Here is an 8577-nt window from a genome sequence, read left to right as displayed (position 1 = left end):
GTAATAACATAGATCGCACCTCGAATAGAGTTGTACAAAGGCAGCATTACAAGCTGCAAGGTACTGATAGGTGTGCATAGCGACGTGTACGCAGGGTCAAACCGCGGACCACCGACAAACCATTAGACATCTCTAGGGTGCAGAAACCTAGTTCTAGCACCCGCCCATACTACGGGTTAGACCTCGGTCCGTGCTCCGTAGACTGTTGCTAAAAGGGCCCATAGTACCAGGATTTGTTTCGTTAAATCACCTCTGAACCTGGGGTAGGCCCATACAAGCCAACAAATGGTTTCATTGCCAAACTCTGCATAAGGGATGTCTGATGTCATGCCACTGGAATCTAGCAAAGAAAGAAATTGAAGGGTGGTTGGATAAGAAGATTCACGAGTTTGTGGGGCAGGAAAATAGAAATTCGTGGATATCTAAGGAAAAATGGTTGGAGTGCTACTTGTATAAGGAAATCCATAAAATTTTCTTTGCATCCTTTCCTTTTGAGTTGTATGAATGGATCGTGAAGCTAGCAGATAGTTAGGGAAAGTGTAGGCTTGAAAAACCAATCTAGAATTAGTGCACAGACTAGAAGCATTAAGAGATAATATTGTGCGAGCTGTGGACCATTGGCTCGACAAAATTATAGGAGGAATTATTACTCAGTCTGAAGTACATACGACCATCAACTACAGTGAGGCGGAGCAACGTTTCCTCAAGGGACCACGAGGTAAGTATATTAAATCTTTGAACACTTGGATTAAGATGTTATTGTGGGAAAAGCGGGTTATGCAAATAAATTAATGTTGGGAGTACGCAAAGTGGGAAGATCTACAGAAGCGGAAGTAGTGAAGAACTGGAAACCAGTCCCTTAATTTCCCCCTCGCGGGAAAGCAAGGAAGAGCTTGCAAAAGTTTCTCCGAGAAGCACAGTTAGTCTGATAAGGCAGTGAATTCTGTGCTTACCACCTCCACTTACACTGCCACCCGTCTCACCCTCCTCACCTTCATCTCCACCCACCCCACCTCCGCCACCACCACAATTTAGTATGGCGAGAGCGATCAAACTACCAATATTCAGAGGAGTAGGGAATGAAGATCCGGACCAATTCTGGTTCATGGTAAGAGTGGTATTGATCCAAAATGGATTTTGGATAGACTCCTAAGTCTAAGTGTTCCTCATTGAGGAAAATTAAAGTCCAAGGAAGTTCCTGGAAATAGCCCTATTGTAGAGATATTTTCATTCTGAATCTACTGCAGCTTGAATGGGAAAAAATGGACTTAGGATGTAGAAGTTATCGCAGAAAGAAGATGCCCTATGTTCTTTAGAAAAAGAGGAAAAATCCTCTAAAATGGGAAAAAAAACCCTTATAAAGGGAAATCGCATCGGTCCAGGGCAAAAGAGTGGACATAAGTGGAAAGGGGAGAAACCCCCGATCGCTAATCCTCGACATATCGGGTTGGAGGCAGACATGCGATATAACATAAGGACTGGGCCGAGTGACATTGTGATCATTGAAGTCGGCAGATCGACGATGGCATGGGATGTAAGGAGGGACCCCAGGCCGAGCAACATTACGATCATCAAAATTGGCAGATCGGTGATGGCATGGGATATAAGGCGAGACCCTGGGCCAAGCGACATTGCAATCGCCGAAATCGACAGATTGGCATCGGCGACCCCCAATGCCAATAAAAAGGCCGGACCCGATGAGATTTCAAAGCCCGACTATATAAAATTTGAAATCCGGAAAATTCAGATTTTCACATATTTCTCGTGTATTTGGGATTTTTCCCAAAACAAATATGAAATGCGATATGCTACCTAATGGCAGACCTGATAGGGATTTCAAGGGAGATTGGATGGAACTTCACATCCATAATACGCACTCGATAGTGTATTTTACAGTGTTTCTCTGTGTAAACAGGGAATGACTGTTTCTGGGGATTTCAAGCGCCGATGGTTCCTTTCATTACAGAATAGGTGGCCACCATCCCTGAAGGTGTTTAGCAATGATTGCTAATGCTCAGAGGGGGATTTGAGTGGACTGAGGTTGGGAGCCAGAGAGCCCAGAAAAGGAAACAAACAGACATCACTAATTGGCTTAAAGCCACAAAATAACAGAGAAAGTAAAAAAATAAGCAGAAAGCTGAGCTGAAGTAGGAAGTAGAGGCAAAGGGAGCCAAATCCAAGAGCTAGAGCCAAGAGCCAGAGCCAGAGCTAGAGCCAGAGCCAGAGCCAAGAGCCAGAGCCAGAGCTTCAAGAGATAGGGATAAAATGGTTTCTAAACCCATTGTTTCGGTGTAAAACAGTGGAGTTGAACCAAGATCTTGTAAAAAGGACTTTTCCATAATCCTAGAGAGCCTAGTTGAGTTGAATAGAGCTCACGAAGACATAGCCCAAGAGTTTTGGGTGAACTCCTAATTAAATTGTTGTTTTATGTATTTGTTTTACTGTTGCAATTATTTACTGTTATATGTATTTATATATCAATTTAAGCAAATTGATTGACAACACATAAACAATTCTAAAATAGACATAAGCATACACCTATATTGTCAAGCAGACATTTAATTCCGCATTGGTTAATCAATAAGACTTGGGAATATTTAAACTTTGGAAGTGGGAGAGATTCTTGCAAGTTAGACAAGAAGCCTTCGTGCCCCATTTTCAGATCAGGTGGTATCAGAGCTTGATTTTGGTTAACCCCACCTTCAAAGAAGGTTATATCAGAATGCTTGATTGACAGAGCAAATATTTCTTGTCTGAAAGGCATTTGGGCGGTCAAGGATTGATTGTCTGATTGATGTATGCTTGTTTGCAGATTGGCTATTGTTTGAGTTTGTAGATGTGAAGGGAGAGCTATTGATAACTCAGTCTAGGAAGGACAAGAAGGAGGAAGGGATGAAGACATTCTTCTATCCCAAAGGACCTCAAAGCAATCCTTGAAGCAAAAGAGGTTTGTTGCAAAAGGTTGCTTAAATAAGCTCTTTATTAATCTTGTTTGAAGTTCTTTTGTTCATTGGCATAATGACAACTTCTACAAGTGTATCCTCAAATTCTTCCTCCATCACAAGACTCTTTAATGGAGACATGAAGAAGGACTTGTTCATCATGATGGACAATGTGAGAGAAATGTATGAGGATGGAAGAAAGAGCAGCATACTTAGAGAGTAGTTGAATTCCATGAAGGAAGAGAAGCAGTTGCTTTTTGACAAATTGAAGGAAATGGAGAGGCAACTTCATATTGCAAATATGAACCTGAAAAGGATGCATGAGTTGGAGTCACAACTCTTTGTTGCCAAAGAAGCCTTGGTCAAGTATTAGCTTGAAGAAGAGGTAAACCATTCCAGTTTGTCTTCAAATTATTCTAAGAATGCTTATATTGGTTCTTTTGAAAAACATACTAGAGGCATAGGTTCCAAGCTAATGTCTAGGATGGGCTATGAAGGAAAGGGCTTGGGAAAGAATGCACAAGGTATTTTTGAACCAATAATGGTTGAGGAAAAGCCTAATTATTTGGGTCTTGGCTATGGACAGCCTTATGGAGAGATTTCCAAAGCTACCATGAAGACCATTAGAACAACTCCAAGAAGGAGTTGCATTGCAGAGTGTGAAGATTATGTTCAAGAGGAATGCAATAGCTTGAAACATCACTTGCAGGATGAAGATGTTCAAAGCACACACATGAACTAGAGAGTTGTGGAAACTATAACAGCCTTGAAGAGATCGATGGTGTTCCAAAGGGAGCCACTTCTTCATTTGCTTCACCTCCTCATGAAGGCAATAGAGGTGAAAGAGGTAGGTATAAATCTGGTTCTAAACACATTCCTTTTGATTTTTCAAAGCATGGAAAATTTCCACATAAGCATGGGAAAAGAATTGCATGTTCCTTTTGTGGTTTGGATAACCATCATGTTTCTATATGTTGGAAGAGAATGGCCACATACAGGAAACTTTTGTAGGAAAATAAGAAAAAAGCCAAAGGTCCATTGGACAAGGCAAATCATGCTATCAAGAGGATGCACATGTGTTGCACTTACTGCCATAAGCAAGGGCATCTTGCTGAAAAGTGTTGGACTCTAAATCCAACAATGCTTCCACAAAAGCTGAAGAAAGTGGAAAGAGAAGATGGCAGGAATGGAAAGGAAGTTTCCATGAATGATGTGTCTGAAGATGATTCACATGTTGATGTTGATATGCAGGAAAAGGAAACACCTTTGAACTTGATTGGTAAGAAATGGTTAGAGTTCTTTTCCAATTAAGGATTGTGTGTCTATTGATGCATCTATTTGCATTTCGTTGTTGATGAGATGCAAGTTGCAGGTTTCTACCAAGATGGTGAATGGAAAAGATTGAATGGGAGACTCACTTTGTTGCTACAACATTATATTTCATTTTAGCTTCAAAAGTACAATGTGCTTAAGCGAAAGTTGAAGGATGAAATGCATGAATAAACATCATGTGCATGAACACAGGGATGTTGATGTTTTCCTTGTTTTGAACATGTATGTGTAATTAACTTGTAGGGTTGATTGCTTTGACATGCATGTGATGCAATGTTGACTTGGGAAAAGTTAACTTGGTCTCCAAGGTGGAGATAATGATGAAGTGTTTCATCTTTTGAAAACAGTCCTAATGGTCCTTTTCTACATGCTTGACTTGAAGGGTCATTTGTTCTAAAGGCATGTTTTGTGGGCTTGTTGTATAGTCCATCATTTGTATGCATATGTAAGAAATGGAGGTGTTCACAAGATGTGAAATTTGTTTCTTTTGTTGAAGCATGAGTTTAAGCCATCCAATGTTGTCTGTATTTCTGTTGTTTTTAACAGTTGTTGTTGACAACTTGCCAAACAGGTACAAATGATACTTTTATGGAGCAGATGTACTTAAAATTTGTTTGAGCCACCTTGGATCAATGATCAAGGAAAAAAAGTTCAAACTACCTTCTATGACCATTTCAGCAGAAGTTCTGCATGAAGGAAAGAAGAAAGACAATTCTTCCCAAGAGAACTAGCACATCTAGAAAGGAAAGTGGTCAGAGACTTTGGTTCAGAGGCACTATGCAAGGAAAGTGTGTGGAGGTTGAAAGAAGAGGGTGTTGTTACTCTCATTTATTGTTCAGATCAGTATGTCAGTCTTTTGGAGACCAAAAGTTCTTTAGTGGGAAGGCGTGATCCAAAATGGATTTTGGATAGACTCCTAAGTCTAAGTGTTCCTCACTAAGGAAAAGGAAGGTCCAAGGAAGCTCCTAGAAATAGCCCCATTGCAGAGATCTTTTCATTCTAAATCTACTACAACTTGAATGGGCAAAAATGGACTTAGGATGAAAACGTTATCGCAGAAAGAAGATGCCCTATGTTCTTTAGAAAAAGAGGAAAAATCCTCTAAAATGGGCAAAATGCCCTTATAAAGGGCAATCACATCGAACCACGACAAAAGAGCGAACTTAAGCAAAAAGGAGAGAAACCCCCGATCATTGATCCCCGACATATCGGGTTAGAGGTGGACATGCGATATAACATAAGGACTGGGCCGAGCGACATTGCGATTGCCGAAATCGGCAGATCGGCGATGGCATGGGATGTAACGCAGGACCCCGGGCTGATGTAGGACATAAGGCGAGACCTCGAGCTGATGTAGGACATAAGGCAGGACCACGAGACATAAGGTGACCCCGAGCTGATGCAGGACATAAGGCGGGACCATGGGACATAAGGCGACCCCTGATGCCGATAAAAAGGCCAGACCCAATGAGATTTCAAAGCCCGACTGTATAAATTTGAAATCCGGAAATTCAGATTTTCACGTATTTCCTGTGTATTTGGGATTTTTCCCAAAACACATATGCGATGTGATATACTGCCTAATGGTGGACCTGATAGGGATTTTAGGGGCGATTGGATTTAATTTCACATCCACAATACGCACCCAATAATGTATTTTACAATGTTTCTCTGTGTAAACAGGGAACGACTGTTTCTGGGGATTTTAAGTGCCGATGGTTCCTTTCGTTATAGAACAGGTGGCCACAATCCCTGAAGGCATTTAGCAATGATTGCTAATACCCAGAGGGGGATTTGAGTGGACTAAGGTCGAGAGCCAGAGAGCCCAGAAGAGGAAATGAACAGACATCACCGATTGGCTTAAAGCCACAGAATGACAGAGAAAGAAAAAAAAAAAGCAGAAAGTTGAGCTGAAGCAGGAAGTAGAGGCAAAGGGAGCCAGAGCCAAGAGCCAGAGCCAAGAGCTAGAGCCAGAGCCAAGAGCCAGAGCTAGAGCCGAGAGCCAGAGCGGGAGCTTCAAGAGCCGGGGATAAAATGGTGTCTAAACCCATTGTTTTGGTGTAAAATAGTGGAGTTGAGCCAAGAGCTTGTAAAAAGGACTTTGCCATAATCCAAGAGAGTCTAGTTGAGTTGACTAGAGCTCATGGAGACATAGCCCAAGAGTTTTGGGTGAACTCCTAATTAAATTGTTGTTTTATGTGTTTGTTTTACTGCTGCAATTATTTACTGTTATATGTATTTATATATCAGTTTAAACAAATCGATTCACAACACATAAACAGTTATAAAACAGACATAAGAATACACCTATATTGTCCAGCACACATTTAGTTCCGCATTGATTAATCAATAAGACATGGGACTATTTAAGCTTTGGAAGTGGGAGAGGTTCTTGTAAGTTAGACAAGAAGCCTAAGTGCCCCATTTTTAGATGAGGTATGGGAAGCACAAGGTGTCGTGGATGACAATATCAAAAAGGCTACACTGGTAAGCGCATTGCAGGATCACACATTAACATGGTACATCAAGCATTCTAATGACCATCCAAACGTAGGAATCGCAGAAAACCAGACCACGCTGAACAAGGAATTTAGCAGGCCAAAGTCAAAAACACAATCAATCATTGGGTATAAGGAGATCACGATGCTCCCGGGTGACACCCCCTGGGATCTAGACCAAAGACTGAAGGTTATGATTCACAAAGCCAACATGACGTTGATGGATGGACAACACTGCACATGGTTTGTAGCGTCACTAACACCGCACTTAAGGATGGCGCTGTCACATCAAAAACTTTCCACCCAAGCCAACGCTTTGGAGATGGAAATGAGATTGCATGAGACCCCTATACAAGACCATGGTCTAGGAGTCAAACAAAGCCATGCGCAACTGAAAAATCTATGTCTAGAGATGCATAGTTTGAAACACGATAGGACACCTCGGCCAGAGGCACATGAGGAGGTATGGTGCATAAAATGCAAAGTCTAGGGGCATGACAAGGACCACTATCCAGTGTTCGTGAATTACTTGGTATAAGGAGGGCCGATGCCATTAAGACCTTAGGCACAGGTAAGACCAAGCACGATGCCTACATTATGGTGTGCGGTCTGTCAGATAGGAGAGAAACACACTATGGATAATTGTCATCTATTGCAGAAGTATACGCAGACATCCTAGCAATTTTTTTGTAATTTCTGCAGGTCGGTAGGCCATGATGAACGCACCTGTAGAAGATACGAACTAATGATGGAACGAACTCCTACCTATAGGGTGCAGACTGAAACGCGAGCCCTCAACCCAAATGTAAGAATGGGGCACGCTGGATTTCAGGGGCGTGGTTGAGGTCGAGGTGGAATGGGACCAGGAAGGGGTTGCGGACAGCTAATTTGTTACAATTGTGGAGGGCTAGGGCACTATGCCCGCGATTGTACAAACCCAACAAGGACATCATGTTTGTACTGTACTTAGTTTGATCATGAGGCAGAAAACTACCCTACATTGATAGCGAGACTGTGTGAAAAAGGGGCACTTCAGCCCCCTTCGACTCAGAATTTGTAGATGATGAGGTCTGAGCCACGCGAAGAAGACCCGAATGTAAACATGATGCTCGTGAGTAGTATGACCACTGGCAATGATAAGGGTAAGCAGTTAGAAGAAAGTGTGTGGGTTTGCAAGGCTCCTATAAAGGAACTCGAATTTGATTTAGAACACGCGAAGGAGACATTCATGGAAGCTAAGAAGAGCTTCATGGAGGCCTCCACTTCAGGTAGTAACGATCAACTAGAACCAGGGATGGATCCTTGAATTCTCACTACCTTTCTGGAGACATGCATGAAACTGCTACATGACAGGAAGGTAGTAAAAGGACTACAGGAACTTATCACTAGGTGTGTGGGGTCAGGAGAACTGTGCGTGGTCTAGAAACTTGGAAATCATGCATTGCGCACATGAAGGGAAATGAGGTTGAATGTATAGATCAGCGAGTATGAAAAGGATCTGGTAATCCTTGATCTTGGATCGGATGCAAATGTATTGCCAAAACAAACATGGGAATGCATGGGCAGACCTGTGCTATAGTGGTCTCCTATTCAGTTACGAATGGCAAACCAACAAAAGATCTTTCCCATGGGAAGATTGCAAGGGGTAATAGTAGATATTGAAGGTGCGAGTGCGCAGGTGGATTTTGAAGTGATAGAGATTGTCGATGACAGTAATACCTATCCCGTGCCACTAGGAATAGATTGGGCCACCAATATGAATGGAGTCATAAATCTGAAGAAGTGCAAAATGATCTTTGAAAAAA

The sequence above is a fragment of the Pinus tabuliformis genome, chromosome 4_1 (assembly GCF_031772625.1).
Source record: "Pinus tabuliformis cultivar Carrire ecotype Pingquan chromosome 4_1, CPIR1, whole genome shotgun sequence".
NCBI classification, from domain to species: domain Eukaryota; kingdom Viridiplantae; phylum Streptophyta; class Pinopsida; order Pinales; family Pinaceae; genus Pinus; species Pinus tabuliformis.
The sequence above is the reverse complement of the archived record's forward strand: the minus strand, read 5'-3'. Positions refer to the sequence as shown.